This window comes from Mizuhopecten yessoensis, unplaced genomic scaffold, assembly GCF_002113885.1.
Source record: "Mizuhopecten yessoensis strain PY_sf001 unplaced genomic scaffold, ASM211388v2 scaffold8213, whole genome shotgun sequence".
Taxonomy (NCBI): domain Eukaryota; kingdom Metazoa; phylum Mollusca; class Bivalvia; order Pectinida; family Pectinidae; genus Mizuhopecten; species Mizuhopecten yessoensis.
The window spans coordinates 1,539,605-1,564,021 of record NW_018407435.1 but is presented as its reverse complement, the minus strand read 5'-3'; the positions used below and the strand labels follow the sequence as shown (position 1 = coordinate 1,564,021).

The 24,417-nt window shown below is 34.5% G+C and overlaps 1 protein-coding gene across 4 annotated transcripts in view; it reads left to right on the top strand.

The window, feature by feature from the left end:
• Positions 1-24,417, top strand: part of LOC110455387 (fibroblast growth factor receptor 4-like) — a 108,386-nt gene that overhangs the window by 37,958 nt on the left and 46,011 nt on the right. For all 4 annotated transcript variants that reach the window (XM_021505489.1, XM_021505488.1, XM_021505491.1 and 1 more), the window contains one exon: positions 21,227-21,300. The gene's annotated coding sequence lies outside the window, so the exon portion shown is untranslated. The remainder of the gene's footprint in view (positions 1-21,226; positions 21,301-24,417) is intronic.

Genomic DNA, 24,417 nt, shown 5'->3' with positions numbered 1-24,417 from the left:
CTTTCATACAAAAAAAGATTTGGATAAAAATAATTTATGAATAAGTGTATAATGGGATTGCAGTATGTAGCCTGCTTCCTGCTCAGTCATGCTAGTTTTGTTGACAGATATAAATCACTCATTGTTGAGGTCGGAGACCATGGTGGGATCTAAAACTTCATAAATCAGAGTCAACGACATTTATTCATCATACCTATATGAAAACAACTCCATTAGTACTGTCAATCATAAAAATAAATCTGATGTTGATATTGATGTTACCTATAGTACTAAGAGAAGACCTTAGGTAACACATCATATGGAAAAAGATCATTTCTATTCTGTTTCGCAGTAATCTGTGTTCCTTGTAGAATCACTGTATTGCAGCGATTAGGTATATATGAGATCCTGATATTATTTATTTTCTCATAAATTCACAAAAGAGAGTAGACCCTAAATTCCAATGGATAAAAAAGGAATCTCACAAACTTTTCATTATTTCATAACTTAAAATCAATTCAATTATCTGTAAATCTTTATAAGCAAATTTAAGTCATTATCAGTACTTTGTAAAACTTGCAAATTATAGCACTACATGTAGAACAGATTTTAGCACCACATGTAGAACAGATTATAGCACTAGATGTAGAAGAGATTATAGCACTACAGGTAGAACAGATTATAGCACAACATGTAGAACAAATTATAGCACTACATGTAGCACACATTATAGCACTACATGCAGAACAGATTATAGCACTAAATGTAGAACAGATTATAGCGCTACATGTAGAACAGATTAAAGCACTACATGTAGAACAGGTTATAGCACTACATGTAGACCAGATTATAGCACTACATATAGAACAAATTATAGCACTACATGTAGTGCTATAATTTGCAAGTTTTACAAAGTACTGATAATAATCTGTTCTACATGTAGGGCTATAATCTGTTCTACATGCAGTGCTATAATCTGTTCTACTTCTGTCAGCTTTCCTTATGCAGCTAAGAGGTCAATGGAGCTTGAATTATGAAGATATCTTATGCCGTATGGCCTCTCCACCGAGTACAATTTCCACTGGACAGATTTTATATTTTTATATTTTATGTTTACAAAACAATCTGTTCTACATGTAGTACTATAATCTGTTCTACATGCGGTGCTATAATCTGTTCTAGATGTAGTGCTATAATCTGTCCTACATATAGTGCTATAATCTGTTCTCCATGTAGTGCTATAATCTGTCCCACATGTGGTGCTAAAATCTGTTCTACATGTAGGGCTATAATCTGTTCTACATTTAGTGCTATAATCTGTTCTGCATGTAGTGCTATAATCTGTCCTACATATAGTGCTATAATCTGTTCTAGATGTAGTGCTATAATCTGTGCTACATGTAGTGGTATAATCGGTTCTACATGTAGTGCTATAGTCTGTGCTACATGTAGTGGTATAATCCGTTCTACATGTAGTGTTATAATGTGTTCTACATGTGGTGCTATAATCTGTTCTAAATATAGTGATCTAATCTGTTTTACATGCAGTGCTATAATCTGTTCTACCTGTAGTGCTATAATCTCTTCTACATCTAGTGCTATAATCTGTTCTAAATATAGTGATCTAATCTGTTTTACATGCAGTGCTATAATCTGTTCTAAATATAGTGATCTAATCTGTTTTACATGCAGTGCTATAATCTGTTCTAGATGTAGTGCTATAATCTGTCCCACATGTGGTGCTAAAATCTGTTCTACATGTAGTGCCATAATCTGTTCTACATGTAGTTCTATAATCTGTTCTACATGGAGTGCTATAATCTGTTCTAAATATAGTGATCTAATCTGTTTTACATGCAGTGCTATAATCTGTTCTACTTCTGTCAGCTTTCCTTATGCAGCTAAGAGGTCAATGGAGCTTGAATTATGAAGATATCTTATGCCGTATGGCCTCTCTACCGAGTACAATTTCCACTGGACAGATTTTATATTTTTATATTTTATGTTTACAAAACAATCTGTTCTAAATGTAGTGCTATAATCTGTCCCACATGTGGTGCTAAAATCTGTTCTACATGTAGTACTATAATCTGTTCTACATGAAGTGCTATAAGCTGTTCTACATGCAGTGCTATAATCTGATCTACATATAGTGCTATAATCTGTTCTAAATATAGTGATCTAATCTGTTTTACATGCAGTGCTATAATCTGTTCTAAATATAGTGATCTAATCTGTTTTACATGCAGTGCTATAATCTGTTCTAAATATAGTGATCTAATCTGTTTTACATGCAGTGCTATAATCTGTTCTACCTGTAGTGCTATAATCTCTTCTACATCTAGTGCTATAATCTGTTCTGCATGTAGTGCTATAATGTGTGCTACATGTAGTGCTATAATCCGTTCTACATGTAGTGCTATGTAGTGCTATAATCTGGTCTACATGTAGTGCTATAATTTGTTCTATATGTAGTGCTATAATTTGTGCTACATGTAGTGATATAATCTGTTCTACATGTAGAACAGATTATAGCACTACATATAGACCAAATTATAGCACTACATGTAGAACAGATTATAGCACTACATGTAGAACAGATTGTTTTGTAAACATAAAATATAAAAATATAAAATCTGTCCAGTGGAAATTGTACTCGGTGGAGAGGCCATACGGCATAAGATATCTTCATAACTCAAGCTCCATTGACCTCTTAGCTGCATAAGGAAAGCTGACAGAACAACAGTGTTTTTTTTTATTATATTGACATTGTTTCACATATCATGACCAAAATCAACATTTTTGTACGTATATTACATTATCTTTGTGGGCAAAAACATCATCTTATTGTGCTCGATCCTTTTAAGTGTCGATATTGAAGTATTCTGTTTTAACTTCGACACTTACAGATGAAGTGTAGATATATTGTCTTTCCATGTTTTGTGTAATTTCTGCACCTAAAACTGCCAGCAGATAGTCTGTTTTATAATTAGGAAGTACACGCGACTTGCATTATGCATCAGCGCCACACTGTGTTATACAGCTATCTGCTCAAGTGTCGTACAATTTCTGTGTACAGGAATTTGCACACGATGCCTCACGATTTGTCAGGAACACTCGCATCTTTAATTAGTTTGCATAATCATCAATGTGGAATCTGCCCGGAGAATAAGTTCAAAATTGAAGTTAACTGGGGCTATTTTGTAATTTCCTGAGTTTACTGAAGGCATGCATATTTATTCTGCCAAAATATTTTTCAGTACAAAAGAGTTTTTAGTGTTACACATACACGACATTATCAAGTATTTCTACATGAAATAATTCTCAACTATAAAACTTTTCAAAATTTGCAAAACTTGTGTTAAGGAGGCACAGTAGTCTAGTGGTAGCTAGGACGCCGGGCTCTTGACCGAAGGGTTGCGGTTCGTGTCACGGCACGGCACTGTGTTGTATCCTTGAGCAAGATACCATACTCTGCTTGTTCCAGTCCACTCAGCTGTAAATGAGTACGTGGTTGGGTAGTGCTAGAACTGTTGAATGCTAGCTGTGAGCGCCGAAATGGCAGCACCGGCTGTATGCTCCCCGGGGAGTTGAGAAAGATATTGGCTGGTTGCAAAGGCCCTATAACCACGGATACCGTAATAATGTGTGAACCGCTTTGAGACGACCTACGAACTAGGTTGTGATAGAGCGGTATATAAGAACCTCAAATTATTATTATAGTAATTTTTTATGTTTTTTGTTTTTGTTTTTTTAAATGGCGAATGAAGGCATGTTTGCCGAAGTAAAAAGTAAAAAACATTTCAATGTTGACTTGAGATTTAACAGTAAACATGTATACAGTCAGAAATAATCAGTCGGAGAAAACAAATGTCAAGAAATCTAAACAAAAAAAATCCTGTTTGTTGTTAACATTTTAAATCTACATTTCTCTAGAATGCTGCATGGGTATTTTTTTATAGAATAATTTAGGTTAACTCTCTAAAAGATATAATTAGTAGTTTATTTCATCAGATCCTAAATTAAAGTACCTTCTTCTGATTGGTTGTGATGGTACTCCTGACTTGACACCCTCTGGAGAGTTGCAGATTTAATTTGATTTGTCAAATTCAGACTTTTTCTTCTAATCTGATATAGTATGAAACTGACTACCATTACAGAATGTTTTCTCAAGAATTTATTGGAATGGAACAAAGTCTGTGTATACATTCATGTTGGTAAGATTCCTGGTATAAAATTAAGCCATTCCAAGGATACCTTTGTATACCTTCGTAGCGTGCCCTTTATGACCTTACATTTAACATCTGACTTGCTAAACCAGTACCTCTGCTGTGTCTACAGCGAAGTATATATCACTATATCAGACCATTAGACATGACCAAGGTCATTTTTTCTAGAAAAGACATATATTTAAAAGTTTCAAAATTAAAACAAATCAGTAAAACCAACAATACTTCAAAATTTGATGTATTATTAATAATGTCCTATAATTTCATTTTCATTTTCATCATCAGTATTAAATCAAGCATTGAATAAATGGGCAACGGTGGGCGAGTGGTTAAGGCATCTGACCGTCTGCGATCATTAGCCCTGCAACACTGGGTCGTGGGTTCGAGGCCTACCTGAGGTTACAAATCGCCAGGTATATATATATTACTAGGATGTAAAACACAAACAAACAAAGCATTGTATAAATACAAAATATCAAATGTTTGGCTCCCAGAGTCCCTGCTGAAATGAATTGTTTTAATCCCTACTGAAATATCATACCAGGTGTAACAGGAGTGGGATAATGCACAGCCAGGTCAGGGATTTGAACCTGGAACCTCGGAACTCTGAGACGAATGATCTTACCAACTGAGCTAACCGATCACCAGTGATCAACTAAGTCCCAACGTTATTACACAAAAGTATCAACTAAGTCCCAACGTTATTACACAAAAATATCAACTAAGGCCAAAGGTTATTACACAAAAGAATCAGCTCAGACTGTGATACATACGACACAAAAATATCAACAAAGTCCCAACGTTATTACACAAAAATATCAACTAAGTCCAAACGTTATTACACAAAAGTATCAGCTCAGACTGTGATACATACGACACAAAAATATCAACTCAGACATACGACACAAAAATATCATCTCAGGCATACGACACAAAAATATCATCTCAGACATACGACACAAAAATATCATCTCAGACACACGAATGCAACTGGCTCTAATACCAAACCCTGTGGCATGACTCAAAATATATCGCAGAATTACGAAGAAAAGGAATCCGAGCTGTAAAGGATCATGTGTAAGTTTTGTAGTATGTATATCAGTCGGTATGTAAGTCCTGTAGTTCTGTAGACTGTCGTTTATATGTGTGTGACCTTCACTTGCCTGTGACCTTGACCTTACTCTAGTGTTTGAAGCCATGATTGATCTATACGTCCCACTGAGAGAAAACTACTAAGCTATTCGTTTTTATTTGTCAGACCAGCTGGGCTGTCAAAGGCGTTAAATTTTATTGAACAACTTAAGTATGTTACTACTGTATCTAGATCTACTCATAAAGAATTTCTTACCTTGACTTAGAACAGACAGACTTATTACTGAAAAGCAACATTCAAACATTTTGTTACTTTGTTATACTGTACTTCTTAAAAATCAACATATTAAACAAAGCATGACAGTGCTAAATTATAACTGACCTATTAACTGTTACAAATAAATATAAACATATGTTACTATAATTTACCAACATATAAATATAAACATATGTTGCTATAATTTACCAACATTTAAATGATGCATTACCATGTTAATATTTGTATTGGTCTTTACATATAACTGTTGTACATTGTATTACTAATTTACTTCTAACCTAGATTACAATGTTTCTTTTGACCTGCTTACAGTGTTTTATTATACTACTAATGAATACACTAAATATTTCAATATTAGACTACAATGTAACGGTTGACCTATTGACCTCTATAACACTGGTACCTAATTTAATTGTTACTAAGCTACTTCTGTCTTGCATACACTCAATGTATTACATGTACTATAAAATTTGGGATCTTAATATTTTCTTGGTACGACACTTCCTAACAACCTTTCTGTTTCTTAGCGCCTTGCTTAGCAATATTTTTTGACTTTTCTGTTCAAGGTTTGCCCAAGTGAGGAAGGCAATGGGTTCTGTCCCCAGGCCATATGACATACCAATTCCCCCAAAAAAGCTAGTTGTTATTCCCTGCTCAGCATTCAGCATTTAGTACTACATTTAATTGCAACAACTGGTTTACCGTTGTCAGTATAATGTGACAGGGCAGAACGCTATGCTGGTCGACTTTGGCATGTTATTTCAGTGAGATAGCACTATGGTACACACATGGAGGCAAAAACACATACATACCATTTCCAGCACACATACATGCATTCACTACACACATTAAAACATGTGCATGTTACTCTGATGAATTTGGACCTGATGGCTAGGGGATATAATCCTACGATCACCCTGACCTACTAGTAAATGATATTGTGGGGGATGTAATCCTACTATCACCCTGACCTACTAGTAAATGATATTGTGGGGGATATAATCCTACAATTACCCTGACCTACTAGTAAATGATATTGTTGGGGATATAATCCTACTATCACCCTGACCTACTAGTAAATGATATTGTGGGGGATATAATCCTACTATCACCCTGACCTAATAGTAAATGATATTGTGGGGGATATAATCCTACTATCACCCAGACCTACTAGTAAATGATGTTGTGGGGGATATATAATCCTACTATCACCCTGACCTACTAGTAAATGGTACTGTGGGGAAATATAATCCTACTATCCCCCTGACCTACTATTAAATGATATTGTCCTGGCCACATGATACCCATACCTGTAAGGTTGAGCGACAGATGGTAATGATTTCTTGCCTCTACACTTACTACATCTGATCTACTTACAATCCGTAGTAAAATCAGATAGATTTGACCTTCAGATAGATCATACAGGGAGTAAAGACCTGTACTGCTGTCCAAATCTCACCAGCTGGTGTCAGACCAGTAGGCAGCAAGCTGTCTTATATGTGTAGGGAAATGAATGGAAGAACAGTTTTATAACCCGGCTACCATTAAATTTGCCTATATTCAAAATTTTATGAATTATCAAATAAAATTTATATCCCTAAGATCTCTTATCAAAGTCCTCTATGTTGAATATTATTATATACTGTAAAACCTCAATATAATGCCGCTTGGTGATCATTTGAGGGGGAAAATCGGTCATATATCACTACAGTAAAACCTCAATATAATGCCGCTTGGTTATCATTTGAGGGGGAAAATCGGTCGTATATCACTATACAGTATAACCTGTATATAATCCCGCTTGGTGATCATTTGACAGAAAAGTTATATAATAATAGTCCAAAATGCTGCTCCAATATATCTTTGACAGTGTATCAATAAAGTCAAGCCTGATTGTTTTTGCTCTCAGTAAACAAAATCACTGTATGTCACTGTATATAAAGTGCAAAAATTTTGTACATGTATAGAAAATGCAAAAAACCCACCTACTGCCTTAATTGTTAGAGATGTTTTGTCAAGTGAGGAATGCATTCATTGATGCTATAGTTTCAGCTGCTGGAATCCAGTCCTACTGTAACTAGGATGAGGAAGGGTGTTTGTACTAGAGGGTCATCTCAGCATTGTCTGCTGCCAAAACCTGTCGGCTCCAATCTGGGACCTACCTGTGCTCAATGTTTACATTAGGGCCGGATACTTGGTTATTACCGACTGCAACATAGGGGGTTTGGTGTCTAGTCAACTTACTAAGGTCACGGTCAGTCGGTGGCGCTCAAGATCTTATACTTAAATAATATTCAGTGTTCAAAAAGGATCAGAATAAGATTTTGTATTATATCTTGGGTTTTCTTGTAATTATATGTACAATATAGAGTTAGTCACTATTGAATTAGATATTGGTGTGACCAAGAATCATAATGACCAAATTTAAATACATCACAGAGCTGAAAATATATATCAGAATACATACAGAGATTTCATTTCTATAAATTATCGTGCATTTACAATTAAATTAGCAATTATTTCATCAACTTTAAATGAAATCAAAACTGTCATTACTGTACATAATCAAAAGAAGGCACAACATCAGACATCGGGTGGGATTTCCGAACAAATTGTGAAAAGGCACCAGTCTATAGTAGAAGATTTTTACTACTGGGGAAAGATGTTATTTTATCAGCTTTTCATGAAATAAGATCAGTACCCTGTATTTTAAATAAAGTTTGTAGGATATGTCGCTAAATATCAAGTAAGATCCCAGGTAATCTCGATGAAGAAAGAACAAAATTTAGATATCCTTACTGAAACAGGCTTATGAGGTTTGGTGTCAGAAAGACAAGAAGAGGCTGACAAGCTTTTCTTTTACAACCTTACTGAAACCTGCTGAAATTTTGTTCTTGTCAGAGCTTTCTGAAACAAAACAATCTGACAGTGTTTTCTTGTCCGAGTTTACTGAAGCAAGCTGACATGTCTCGAGAGTCGGAGAGGGATTAGCACTGTAATCAGAACGGGTCCTGATGCTGTTTATGTCGGCTCCTCTACCAACTACAGGTTTATTTCTGTCCAATATGGCGATCTGACCCTGGGCTTGGTCGAGATAACTTAACCCAGCATTTTTACTATCTTTCTATCTTTAAAGAAATGTTTATATTTACTTTTTTATGTTTATGTTTGTCTTATTACTTACTGCAATGAAAGTTTGGTTTGTTTGTGTTTTACATCCTATTAACAGCTATGGTTGTTTAAGGAGGTGGTGGAGGAAAGCCGGTGTTCCCAGAGAAAAACCACCTACCTACGGCGTATACCTGGCGACTGCCCAACGTAGGTCTTGAACCCGCGACCCAGTGGTGGAGGGCTAGTGGTAGCAGAATGTCAGACGCCTTAGCCACTTGGCCACCGCGGCCCCTAAAATGAAAGAGCAATTTGCTTACTGGTGATGAAGTCCGAAAAAGCAATCTAAACTCAACTTAAAGTCACTGTAGTGTCTAAATTAGTATCTAGACACCCCTTAATAACTCGATCAAAAAAAGAATTGATCCTTGTCAAGGACAAACTTAAAACGTTTAGGCAACTTGTCTTCATATCTTCAAATAAAAAAATCTGCTGTCTTGATTTACCTTGCCAAATTTGTTCACCGTATCCTTTCTTTTGCCATTGAACACTAAGATTCCTGTATAACCGTACTTCTGGCCTTCAAGTTTCATCAAAGGATGTCGCATGTTAATAAGATGTTGACCCAATGCTTTTGGGAACCACAATATTGTCCGATTGCTTGTTTTGTGAAACTTTCTAGGGTTTTTTGTCAATAAATGAAGTTAGTGATGATATTTTTCCATAGGAATATCAAGGTATATTTTGCACACATTTCGAAAAATGACCCCGAAAAAACCTCTGTTGGTAAGACAGTCCATTTTAAGGTCGGATTTAAGTAAGTGAAAGTTAGATATTGTGGTTATAAGTAAAAATTGTGATGCGACATTTCAGTAAGATAACACTAAAATGTTAATTAACTTTATACAGTAAAGTCTGTCAAACTTATCTACAAGTCTTTTTTTCACTTTTGCCCGGTAATGTATTAAATCATAAATTATTCTTCACAACAACCGTCAGTACAAATTCAAAAAAAAAAAAAAAAAAAATCTAAACATTTAATAAATCCAATCCTCTACTCTTGTTAATATTAAAACTCCAGATTTTAGCCATGTTGATCGCAATCTTGATCATGTATTTGACAAGGTAGAAACACACACGTTAGTGAAATTAAAGTCTGTTGTGGTGCCGGAGATAAATTGCTTTCTATCCTAAACCTGTCAATTTGAGTTTTAATATATTCATTTTCATTGAATGCACTCGACCTGTACTTTATACATATGCATTTATATATTTGTATGCAATATTAAATCAGATACAGACTTAAAGTTATTGATTTCCTGGATCAGGAATGTTGTTATCATCTGACAGGCATGTTTGTGTCAAATTAGGCTTTTTGTAACGGAATGTATACAAACTTTAACACAGTTATGTAAATAACTGAAAATATCAAAAAAATAGCTGCTACATCTTCTTGCAATTTTTCCTGTCTCAAGAACAAGAATCAGTGCTAGAATTGGTGCTTACTTTCCTGGGTAAAGTACAAGAATCAGTGCTAACTTTCCTTGGTAAAGTACAAGAATCAGTGCTAATTTTCCTTGGTAAAGTACAAGAATCAGTGCTAACTTTCCTGGGTAAAGTACAAGAATCAGTGCTTACTTTCCTTGGTAAAGTACAAGAATCAGTGCTAACTTTCCTGGGTAAAGTACAAGAATCAGTGCTTACTTTCCTTGGTAAAGTACAAGAATCAGTGCTAACTTTCCTTGGTTAAGTACAAGAATCGGTGCTTATACTTTCCTTGGTTAAGTACTAGAATCGGTGCTTACTTTCCTTGGTAAAGTACAAGAATCAGTGCTAACTTTCCTTGGTTAAGTAAAAGAATCGGTGCTTATACTTTCCTGGGTAAAGTACAAGAATCAGTGCTAACTTTCCTTGGTAAAGTACAAGAATTGGTGCTAACTTTTCTTGGTTAAGTACTAGAATCGGTGCTTACTTTCCTGGGTAAAGTACAAGAATCAGTGCTAACTTTCCTGGGTAAAGTACAAGAATCAGTGCTAACTTTCCTTGGTAAAGTACAAGAATTGGTGCTAACTTTCCTTGGTAAAGAACAAGAATTGGTGCTAACTTTCCTTGGTTAAGTACTAGAATTGGTGCTTACTTTCCTGGGTAAAGTACAAGAATCAGTGCTAACTTTCCTTGGTAAAGTACAAGAATTCGTGCTAGGTTTCCTTGGTAAAGAACAAGAATTGGTGCTAACTTTCCTTGGTTAAGTACTAGAATTGGTGCTTACTTTCCTGGGTAAAGTACAAGAATCAGTGCTAACTTTCCTTGGTAAAGTACAAGAATCAGTGCTCACTTTCCTGGGTAAAGTACAAGAATCAGTGCTAACTTTCCTTGGTAAAGTACAAGAATCGGTGCTCACTTTTCTTGGTAAAGTACAAGAATCAGTGCTAACTTTCCTGGGTAAAGTTCAAGAATCGGTGCTAACTTTCCTTGGTAAAGTACAAGAATCAGTGCTAACTTTCCTTTGTAAAGTACAAGAATCGGTGCTTACTGATATTTTCTATTTTGGTGGTGAACAATGATTAAGAAATGTCTGCAAGTGTTAGTTCAATGATGGAACAAGAATATTGTTCTAATAAAACTTGTATTTATGTCGTAGATATTGATAATTATAGAACAACTCCCTCTAAAGAAACTGTTTTTGATTGAATGTTTTTTAATCTTGTATACATGTGTACCTTTATTTTTTGTAATTGGCTCATAAAATATGCTAAGATCTATATCCCAATATTGGTTTAGATTGAAATTCATCAGTGTTACCAGTCAGTGAAGCATGCGACCCTACATTGCATACCATTGAACCATGGAGTCATGTGTGACAAGGTTTTTTATGGATAATGGACAATAAACAACGCATTATAAGGACCATATAGTTAAGATATAGGTTTGTGTATGTATGGGAACCAGCAGCTGGAGACCTATATGTAGCTACATGTTGGGGGGGNTATGTTCATTCTGTCTTGTAATGTTGTTTAGTTGTGACCTTTCTCAGGGTCCAACCTCAAAAAATAAAAATAAAAAATGCTGACCTCACTTCCTGTGTCTAAACTAAAAGTTCACCGTCTTGTAGTGTTGCAACTAAAGTTATGACCTTACTTGGTGGTCCAACCTCAAAAAGGTTCAACTCCTATCTTGTGTCAGCGTTATTTGTTTGTTTGAGTGATTTTACCTCCTCTTCACCACTGAGTGGTATAGGTATCCAGCAGACAAATGTCAAAGTTAATGTTCCCTGTCTGAATATGTTGCAAAGTTGTGACCTTAATACTCTGTGGTCCAGCCTCAAAAAAGGCTCACCTCACTTCCTGTGTTAATTTTATAATTTCTTGTAGAAATACTTATTTAATATCTTCAATACCTTAAAGGGACGTTGCCTCAAACATTGACTTCAGTGGGCTCCTGAGGATGTCTCCAAATGGTCAAATCTTCAAAGTCCATATATTAATCATCATCATTGATTGTGAAGTTTTATAATTAGATTGACTTCGAAGATTATAGTGCAAGTTCTACAACAGTTAGCGAATTTCTTCAGATACTTGATCAATTTTGAAAAAAAAAAAAATGCTTTGAACAATATATTTAAAAATAGATCAAATTTAGTTTTTTTGGAAAGAAAAAAAATCAAAAAACATGAAAAATCTGTAGATTTGGGATAATTTTCCTTGAAGATGCAATAACATCCAAAAATAACAGAAATCAAAGCAATGCTTTAAAATGATAGAACATAGTGAATACTTGTTAATATAACGTGCTGTTCTCAGTTCTCAGACCAGATGGACAGTAGACCGTATTCACTTGAATGCTGAGAAGGAAGGCCTGTAGCTAGGTCATGAACTTTTGGTTCAAGTGTTTAATGGCAGGTGCCAATTATGAACCCATTTTTAACTGGCACCAAGTATAATTTCTCATTTCAAAATAATAATTTATATGTTTGTTCCTAAAAGGCATTCATACCTGTTCTTGGTCAACTGTCTGACACATTTTTTTTCACATGATGTTTCAATTAATGAAGACAATTTTAATCAAAATAATATTCTGTTTCATTCTGTGGAAGACAGTTGACAGACAGCATGTCTATTTCCTCCCGATTTCCAAACAGGATATGTATTTCAACAATAAGAAGGAAAGGACCACTGATGTGTTTTGGCGCCATTTAAAATTGACAGCTATTTTGAATAAGAGTAAATCTGTAAATCTTTCTGTAATTTTCCTTCTATAAACGGAAATGTCAGAGGAAGTTTGCCCTATACACATTGGATAAATGACCCCTAGTTGACCTTGGCACATATGTCACATGGTCATCTACCTGCGTATCCTCCCAGTACATCCTGTTGCCAGGGGCTACCAACTTGTATCCCAGCAACACTGTTTCTACAATGGAAAGCCTCCAGTCTCATATTGCATGGTTATTCATAACAATATGTAGAATCATAAATAATAATATCTTAAGCTTCCTTTCTGTGTCAAGTTGCCAGTAAGTAATGTAGGGGATAACAAATAATGAATTTTTGTGAGATCTAGGGGGATTATCTGACACCTGGATCCACTTACCGTGTCGTCTGCCCACCTTTACATACAGAGATTATAGTGGTCACACCGAGTGTTGATAAAAACTTTCAGGGTGAGAACAAGATTTTGAAGAGTCTAGGTAGTTTGAAAGAGTTTCATCGTCAAGATTCCAATAATATCTACTCAAACAATCCAGACAAATAGAAATCTAACGAGGAAAACAATTATTAAATCTGGAAAGAACTTAACACTGAGATGGTTCGGGAAATCAGAAGCGTTTAATCTAGCATTAAGGTTTTGATGTATAGAATCATAAATGGATCTCAATAAGAGGAGACAATTTTCTAAAGGTATTATTTAATTCTCATAACCAAAAATTGCCAACGAACCCTTTTTTTATCAAGTTGGAAAACTTTATCAAGTTGAAACCTTTATCAAGTTGAAAACCAAAGATCTAACAGGATTCATTATGACAATGTGATAAAATTTAAGATGTTGACAACACATGCACCCATTCATGCAAATATTAAAACTGTGGTAAAAAGTGGAGAAAAAGAAACAAATCCAAAGAGTTTAGAGGGTTTGCAAGCCCATTGTCATCCATGGTTGTTCAGCAAATTATAGTAAATATGCCAAAATACAACTTCTGCCTTAGTCTAGAAAGTTAAGGATGTAGATATGAACACCCAAAACATTATGAAATGTCTTACTACAGGACAAGCTCTGTAAATCAAAACTGACCCTACGTTTGTTCACAATAGACAGGTGTGCTGATCTCACAGGTTCTTAAAAGTCATAAAACCTGAGGTGAGCAACTCAGGTCTAGTTTATACAGGTGACTGGATTATCCAGGGGTTAGTTTTATCAGGTTGTTCTGTATTGGGGCCCAGATACCAAGTTCTCCTGACTGTGCACTGATAGTTTAACCTACGTTTCATATTATGGTAACTGTTTTAACCTTTTCAACTGTAGGACTAAAGAAATAAGAGTTCTTGCATATACTTTCATCATTTTTAATTTAATAGTCACCATAAAATTGAACAACAAATGAAATATGTTTTTCTTTCTTTAATAAATACATTAGGCAAATGCATTGGTATTTTTTAGCCTTTCGCAGTTGATTTATTATCGTAACATCTGCGCCTCAATCTCACAGCTTTTTTTTCGTTTTCTAATACATAGGGTTGACCTGTTTGACATGGATCTATTTTACAAAATTCTTGAATCTTCATTAAATATTGACAACCAATTTTCTCCTTTTTACCTTCAATTCAGGAATTAAAAATAAAATGACCCTGCAAATGTTTAATTGCAAAGTTCTACCTCTTTCTTGTAAGGTTTCAATGGTGTTCAAAAGAGCGGAAACGTGTTACATTTTTGTACGCTTTTGTATGGTCATTTATCTTTTTGTCACGGAGAACGACATCAAAAGATCACAATCAACAAAAAGACGGATATTGTATTAAGTCTGCATATTCAATGTCCCATGGAACCGTATGGATTTATGACACAGGGGTTTTTCCAAAAATGTATAAACAGCTTGAAGCCTTGAAGAGTTTCAAAAGTTTATGCTCTTTGTTAATTTTTTCATTACTTTTTACTTCAGCTGACGAAATTTAAAAAAAACGTGTAAAACGTGTATGGGGCAATATTTATTATGATTCATAAAAGAATAGGATAAAACAGGAATTGGTGTTTTTAATCTTGTGGTATATGCATAAGAGTGTGCATACGAGTCAATGGCTTAACTCTTACAGGAGAGAATGCATTTCAGATGCTTCTTTTTATTAAATAGAAGCGTTTTCTATGATGGGTTAGGTTCTTTTGTGTAATATTGTAAAGCTCAGGTTTTCACCATTATACGATATTGTGAAGTGAAGGTGTCGGCAACCTTTTAGCAGGATGTGTGAGTAAGATAATGTTTTTGATTGTGTTGTGTTATAACCCTCCCTCAAATGATGTATTACCCTGTAACATTTATCTACCGAGGCAGTACATCACATGGCTTGTTGACTCTGTTATGAAGAAGGATGACATTCTATATATTTTGTGGTTTAATGAAAATAAAAATAAAACAATTAGCAAAGTTGTGTTTGTACCTTACTCATCAAATATTACCTTTATGTTTTGTAGTGCAAATTAAATAATCTTTTTTAGTTTTCACGATTTTCATTAATTTTCAAATAAGTTGTAGTTAAACAAAAATTAAGAAATATTCTAAGGTGTAGAAGACTTATTCATTCATTCATTCACTCATTCATTCATTCATTCATTCACTCACTCATTCATTCATTCATCATTCATTCATTCATTCATTCATTCATTCATCCATTCATTCATTCGTCCATCCATTCATTCATTCATTCATTGTAAGTGTGTAGGATGATGTCCTTTACATAATTTTGATTTCATGCATGTTTCTTATTATTGAATATAACAGAATTTTATTCGATAAATAAAAGCATAGTAATACTGGTCAAAAGTATAATTGATAAAATGTTTTTTTCTAAACCCATGGTTACCAGGTGTATCAGTTTTATTTGTGTCACAATTTCCCTTCAGTATGAAAAATACTTTCAAATGACAACTTATGATTGACTTCAACAAAATCTTTTTATTGAAGCATTTGATGAAACTGTTAATTTAAGGGATCCCTGTCCCTAAGTAGAAAAAAACACCAGAGAGTTCCACTTTAGTTTTGTATACCAACAGTAACTTCCCCTTAATTTCCCCTTTGGATATAAGAGAGTGCGTCTCATTGATACTGGCCGCAAGGCTGTAATAGCTAGCGGACGTAAAACCATCAAAACCAATCAGTAAGGGGATACAGCTAGCTGATCACATAGATCAGTTGGTTAGAACAATGGTATTGTAAGCGGTAGTCCTGGGTTTGAATCCTGCACTTGTCTGTTGCAATTATGTTTCTCTTAGAACATTACTATCAATTTTTTCGTTTGATTATTTCGTCTTTATTATTTTTCATAAAAATTCTGCAAGGTATGTTTTTTTCAGAAATCATTAATAAAATCTACTGTCATGCCAATGTTTAAGTTTCCAATTCTATAACCACAGGTGTTGGCAGTGACACAGGGATCTTTCTAGGAATAAATCTGTTGGGTCAAAGTTGTTGAGATTTTTCATGTGAACATTATTTTCCTGAAGTTAGTAAAATTCAATCCAGGCAAAATTTATGATAATACCTGTATGCACACTCTCCTTACGGAGGGGGGAAAAGGGGGAGAGAATCTCTTTAGCAAAATCTGAAAATGTCTATAAAGAACTTTAAACGGCTTCTATTTGACTAGATAATTAAAAAAAAATTTGATTTGAGCAAAAAGCAAATTTATAGGGAATTTCGCTGATTTCAGAAGTCAAAAAATGAGGGTGAAAGATCAGAAGAGAAGACTTGGCATGTATGATCTATGATTTTACATTGAAAATTAAATATGTATGGCATACTCTTTTATTGATGAGTTTTAATTTTCTGTTATAAATGAAAAAATAAATCACAAGGTGGTTTTATCCCAGTGCATTGTACTCTAAAAGTACATTGCTCATTTCACAATTGATAAAAAAACATTGATACACAGAAATAAATTTTGCTACAATGGTCGTTAATTTTTTTTTTTTTAATTCCAATGTGTGCATGAATTAGTTCTTAATTTATGGACATTTTCAATCCTTAAATGATAAAGAAACCATCAATTTGATTAAGTTTATAGTCTTTAAGAATCTCAAACAGCATTCCGATGCATTGTTGAATGAAATGAGGTTTCAACCAGATGTCTTCTTTTCAAATATGTTCTGTTGTTCCTGGAGTCAAAACGTTCCTTTGGGTATCGGCTACCGGTGGTCAGACAGGGTTTGTTACTGGATTCCAGTCTGCCCTTTATCTGTCATCAGTTGTCTCTACTCCCTAAAACCCTTTTCTTGCTTTGTCTGTCCCCAGTACCCGTGACCCTACTTTGTCCCCTTAAACAGATCAAATCACCCCACAATGGTCACCCCAGTCAAATAGCATTCAAGTCGAGTCACCAGTCTGTCAACAAATACAGCAGGTTTTCCTGGTTAGTTTCAAATCCTAAAATCTTCATTTATTGAAATTTATCTTTTACCTATATGTGCCAATCAATGTATGTGTAATAGAAATTAAAATTTAAAGTTATTCAAAGTCTGGTGATACACTTTTATGTGAAGATACCAAACAATCGTTGTTTGATTTTCTATAAGACTCTTAATACTTGTATACCAAGACTAATATTTGTAATTGTCCCTTTATGATAAGATTTAAAAGAATTATCGTCAAGTAAAGTACAAACAAGGGATTTTATGAAAAATCAAAAATGGTTTTATTCTAAGAAGATCAAATTTTTATATTCCGTCTTATTCCAGGAAGTTGGATATGAAATGAATGCACTTTTACTTTTGATATGAAAATGAATGGAAAAGCAAAGTAAGGAAAAAAACGGTGGACTGCTAATCTAACTAGGCGCTTTGTTGAAGGGGTTTAGCCGGCCCCTTATCAGGCTCACTGACTCCGGGTGTACCTGTGTGTGTACCCTTGGTCTGGTAAACGAGAGGCCACGCTATAATAATCCACAATGCACCACAAGTGTCAGTGTCAATAGGATTTCCGTGACAACAGGGGAAGGCTACCCTTCTCCGAACCGTGGGCGACCCCAGAACCCCAGAACCCCAGTCAATCTGATTGGTCGATCAATTATGCACAAAATAGGGTCAGATTTTGTTCAGATTTAAAATTCTGACATAGCAACAAATAATTTTTGTATACGACACTCTACACTTTTGATTAAGATCTTCAGAGGCGAGTCGGGATATTTAAATCTCTACGTCAATACAAGTTGAACTTGAGTTACACAATTATTTGACATATAAATTGTCAAGGTAACTCATAAACGTAGAGTGCTTTATATCTGTTTAAATAGTTTCTCTCAAATTTTTGTGGGGTATATTGACTTACAAGCCCTTCTATGGTTTTAAATAACATGTATCATGTAACTGTATTTATGTGATCAGTTTCAAAATTTAAACGGCAATCTAGCGGTTCTGCTTTACATTCGTAACACAGATAAGACACATTTTGTGAGAGAGAAAAAATGTTGGTTCCGTGCATCAGGAATGTTTCCTACAAATAAAAATTTACATTAAAATAGAACAGATATAAACAAGAAATCCTATTGAGGTTGTGTATGGTGTCTGTGTTGGCCTTGTCTGCAAATAGAAATTGACAATAATTATAATATATCCTTCAAAAGTTTGAAGGTCTTAGGAGCAATATGATGTCAACAAAATATTCCAGTCAACCTGTGAATTATTTCATATGGGTCAGTGTGTCTGTCAATGTTAGGTGCAAGAATGACAAATCAAATTGTTGGCAAGGAGCATTGTAGACTTGCAGTAGTCCCACTGTTTTGTCCTATAATATTTGAATTTCTTTCTGTACTTGTAAATGTGTTTTTGTTGTTACATATTCACTATAGTATGTATGTCTTTAAATTCCTGTCACTTTTTGCCAATGATAAGCCCATGCCTGGTGTTAAGCCCATCCATTTTTCAGACGATCGTTCTATAGCATATTGTAGAGTAGACTCGTAACGTACAACTTCTTTAACTCAATCACCCCTGAAATTTCATGATGAACTATTCCAACATTTGAATTGGAAGAGTTCAATTGTGTCTTCAGGGGTGAATGAGTTAATTGGTTCAATATATTGAGAATTACCAAACAAATCACACTTTTCATGATCGGTTTTTCACATAAATGATTCTAACTCTTGAACAGCTTTCAGTTGGCATTCATAGTCAATATGAATGCCAACTGAAATATGACAAATGCCTTGAAGTAGCTACTATAATCATTTCGTATTAAACTTGTCAAGTTCCAGTAAATGTGTAATAGGAGAAAGAGAACTCTAGATGGACACTGTACCGATTGAGCTACCTGGTCACCGAAAATCGACCTAGTCAAGTTCCGCTACACATATACAGTAGAATTCAATATGACTGATCACAGCAGACTATATCTTGCTGGCCTTTCCGATATTTCATCAGAAAAAAACCAGTGTGACACAATAAAACAAATGTCTAAAACATACTTAAAATGGCTGCTATTTGTCATAATAGTTATGAGATGGTTGAAGCTGTTCTATGCAATGCTTTTATTGCATTAGAACAAGAGAATTCAGCTTATATTTCCAAAGACAAAAAATCCAGGGTGAAAAGTCAGACGTCTCCTTTCCTAAATACAAAGGCTTGGCAAGTGTTAGTATCACTCATAGCGGCAAAGCTTATTTTTCTCTTTCGTTTAAGTTACTTTGGGACAATAATAAACAAATATTGTATGGACAGAAAATAACTTTGATGTCAGTATGTTCTTTTCAACACGAGAATTGTTTTTGGTGAAAACAGGTTTTTTCCCTAGTGATATGGCAAACAATTACTACAGCACAGTGCTCACGATCATTGAACAAGGTGTGTCTGTGGCCAGGTAGACTCAGGTGTACATTTTACAGGTGGCTAGGTAACATATCTAATACCAGAGTTTGTCACTCCCAGGGAAACCTTCCACTCTTACAGGTAGCTCCTCAAGTACCTGGCCGGGTACTGTCCAGATACCTGGGCAGCAGAGTACACCTGGGGATGGTTGACACAGGTAAAACAACCTGACCCAGCGTCAGTGTCGGAATTCGTGTTTACCCCTTTTATAAAGTACTGTTATAATCCACCCTTTGTCCCCGTGGAAACCAGCTGATGAAGTATATGGAAAGGACACGGGGCCCTCTTAAAGGGAAATTTTAAATGAAATTTAAAAATTCAACAGAGAAATGATGTATATATTGATATAAGGACTTAATGCATCAATGATAAGTAGATTATTATGTTGATTTTTGAAAATATATTTTGTGATGTAAATGTGGTTTGAAACTTGATTTTACAAAAATAATTTCCATGGTAATTTGAATGTTATCCTGTAGAATAGCCTCATTTACAGGTAAAACTGTCTCACTGAAATAAATTCAAAATCCATCTGTGTTGATAAAGGAGAGCACTACATGCTAGTGAATAGGGCCAGAACGGTATTATACACCAAGTATCCTGCTGGTTATCTTTACACCACCCAAACACATCTTATCAGATTTGATTTTCTTAAATTACTTAGATTCAAAAATATTGCTGATATATCAGTAAAGGCATGATGTCACTGATACTTCACATTCTCATTCTAAAGTTAACTTATCTTTACCTTCTGTTTTTGTAGAGAAAAACAAATATTATTGAAAGTTATTATTCTCAGTTAACCAGACTTTGAATTTTGTATTTTTCTAAGGCTCACATCATTGGTTATAAAGCATACAGCCATTTCAATGACACCAGAGACATTTAAAATGTGACTAAAATGAAAATAAACACTAATTTCAACCAAAATAGGTTTTCTTGTATCACTGCAAGACAATATTTGGGTTACCGAATTTTCACACACAAAGAAAGTTCAGGAACCGCTTTCAACTCTGTGACCCCTGTTGGAATTGTAAATCCCCTAGTCCACCGAAGAAGCAATATATCATGCTTCAAATTTATAACAGATGGAAAAAAATTCAGTGGCCTTGTGAAATTGAAAATGGATCAAATACATGTTATTTTAAGGGGAGACTACTTGTTAATTATATTGAATTAATATTCCATCAATGTTGATTTTGTACACACTTTTGAGATCGAGTATTTAATTTTTATGGTGTATTTTGTCTTTCATAAACTATCGTGGAGAGAAATTTAAAGTTATGTAGCTCTCTGTGTACTGCTGAATGGTGATACTTTTGAAAGATACACTTTGGAAAATAAGAACAGCCAGAATTTTAGAGGGAACGTGAGTATCAGGAGATATTGAGTGAAAAGTCTTTTGAACCAATGATAATTTATCAAGAGTAGATAATTCTAGTTTATTTTATTTTTCAATTCTCATTTCTTTTTTCAGGAGACTTCTCACGATCGCTGATGGATTGATACGAAGTGGAGTGAACTGCGGGCTATAAAGGGCAACAACTCTAGGTATTACAAGAAAGTTAAAAATTGCTTCTCTGTAAATCTTCCCAGCACTTTTGAAAGCTGAAAACTTGTTTCAATTTGTAAAATAGGTTGAATATAAAACTGCTTTGAATCAAATTCCAAATAGTTGTAAGTGTTTTAGGATGCCTGTAGTACTTTTCTTCTTATATAATATTTTCTATGTTAGATTGAAGAAACATTGTTACAAAAGCTAGCTACAAAGGAAAATATGTTCAATGCAATTAAATGTTCCAAATAACCATTATTGTGTCCTTTTGAATCTAAAAAAATTAACCTGCGAACATTTTTGAAATTTACATTGAAAATATAAAAAAGAAAATTCAAACCTATTTAACGTGGATATGTGTGTGAAAGACTTTCTAGTGCTATCTCCTTATGCGCCGTGTGAAATAAGTATAAGACAAATACAATTAAGATGAAAAAGAGGAGGAGAAAGGAAAAGATGCAAATTTGAAATAGTGAAAGGAATGGAGGCAGAACTGGTCTGGTTGGATTGCCAGCGGTGAGGTAGCTCAGTCGCTTAGAATGTCAAATTTGGAGTCACTGGGTTTCAATTCCAGTCTGGCAGTGATTTTTCGTGCTCTGTTATCTATTTTATTATAGATGATTATTTGGTGTTGATTATCATATCATACATTTATGTTGTGGTGATAGAAACTCGTTTTAGTATGTCTCCAAATAATCATCACAGAATAAAACACACTGATGCAACATGTTCAGCTCAGGGAGATGTTGATGTATCTTGACCAGACCAATTAGGGAGGTAAGGTTCACTGACCAACAGATCAAATTATCAGATAAATCAAGATCAATCAGGTGTTTACTGTAAGACTGTATGTCTCTGTTTACTATAGATAATCCCAAGGGTCCATTTACAGAGAATTTGTACACAGACTTCCACAGAATTAATCAGTTACACTTCTCAGCAATTAATGTGCCTGCTTCATGGAAACCTACATCTAAAGTATTGACAGCTTACGGACAAATTAAATATCAAACATCAAACCAGGATATTTTTATATAAGATTTCAAAATAAGTAACAAAATATGCTTATGTTTAGTGTCAAACCTATATAATTAAGCAGTTGATTTAATTATTTTAAATTTCTTCAAAAGTCCAAATGAAGATGTCATATTTAATGTTTTCGATTATTTCATTGTTCATCTAACAAGACTTTGAAAAGTTGAGGTCTGATCAATCAATCATGGAGTTAATGAGGTCTTGCTCTTTAATGATGTTTACCAAAGCAGATTTGATAATCAAATGCAGTCGAACATGTTCAGGGTAGTAGGGCTGCAATATAAATATTTTTAAGGACAAAATCTAAAAAAAAACTGCTGACTGTTAAACCAGACTTGTTGTGTCAGTAATTGTGCTTTGCTTTCTAGAAAATATTTCATTATGATAATTATAAGTAAAGTAAAACTTTGTTATACTGCCATCATCATTCATTTGTCAAGCATAATTGTGGCATTATAAAGAGGATTGGCAATACATCAAGGAAGATGGGTAAAGAAATTGTCAAAAAAGATACATGAGACCTTGAAATATGTTGGCAGTAAGTTAGGGGGGAAAAAGGAACCGAGACGTTAGATTGAGGTTTATCTCAAAGTTTTATTGTGTATAAAAGAGGGGCATTATATCAAGGTTTTACCATTTTTATGAACAAGGGGCGTTATATCAAGGTTTAACCATTTTTATGAACAAGGGGCGTTATATCAAGGTTTTACCATTTTTAGGTCACCTGAGCTTTAGCTCAAGTGACCTATTGCTATCCGTTTTCGTCCGTCGTCGTCCGTCGTCCGTTAACATTTTACATTTCAAACTTAAAGTCAAGTTCTGCTGGGCCGATTGAACTGAAAGTTAGTAGGAATGATCGCCTCATGGTCCTGACAAAGTGTTGTTATTTTTTGGGTCGATCAGAAATCCAATATGGCCGCCACGGCCGCCATTTTGAAAACCTATTTCAAACTTAAAGTCAAGTTCTGCTGGACCGATTGAACTTAAAGTTTGTAGGAATGATCGACTCATGGTCCTGACAAAGTGTTGTTATTTTTCAGGTCAATCATAAATCCAATATGGCCGCCACGGCCACCATTTTGAAAACATATTTCAAACTTAAAGTCAAGTTCTGCTAGGCCGATTGAACTGAAACTTTGTAGGAATGATTGACTCATGGTCCTGACAAAGTGTTGTTATTTTTCGGGTCGATCAGAAATCCAATATGGCCACCACGGCTGCCATTTTGGAAAACTATTTCAAACTTAAAGTAAAGATCTACTTGGCCGATTGAACTGAAACTTTGTAGGAATGATCGAATCATGGTCCTGACAAAGTGTTGTTATTTTTCGGGTCAATCAGAAATACAATTTGGCTGCCATGGCCGCTATTTTGCTACTAAGTTCTAATAGGCCGATCTCACTTAAAATTGGTCTAGGAATGATCAGCTCATGGTCCTGACAAAGTTAAGTTAACATTATACTATTTTTTACTCAAATTGGTACATATTTCAACAACAAAAATAAATACTATAGACTCAGGTGACCGTTAAGGCCCATGGGCCTCTTGTTATGAACAAGGGGCATTATATCAAGGTTTTACCATATTTATGAAATAGGGCATTATATCAAGGTTTTACCATATTTATGAACAAGGGGCATTATATCAAGGTTTTACCATATTTATGAACAAGGGCATTATATCAAGGTTTTACCATTTTTATGAACAAGGGGCATTATATCAAGGTTTTACCATTTTTATGAACACGGGGCATTATATCAAGGTTTTATCATATTTATGAACAAGGGGCATTATATCAAGGTTTTACCATATTTATGAACAAGGGCATTATATCAAGGTTTTACCATATTTATGAACAAGGGCCATTATATCAAGGTTTTACCATTTTTATGAACAAGGGGCATTATATCAAGGTTTTACCATTTTTATGAACACGGGGCATTATATCAAGGTTTTATCATATTTATGAACAAGGGGCATTATATCAAGGTTTTACCATATTTATGAACAAGGGCATTATATCAAGGTTTTACCATATTTATGAACAAGGGGATTATATCAAGGTTTTACCATATTTA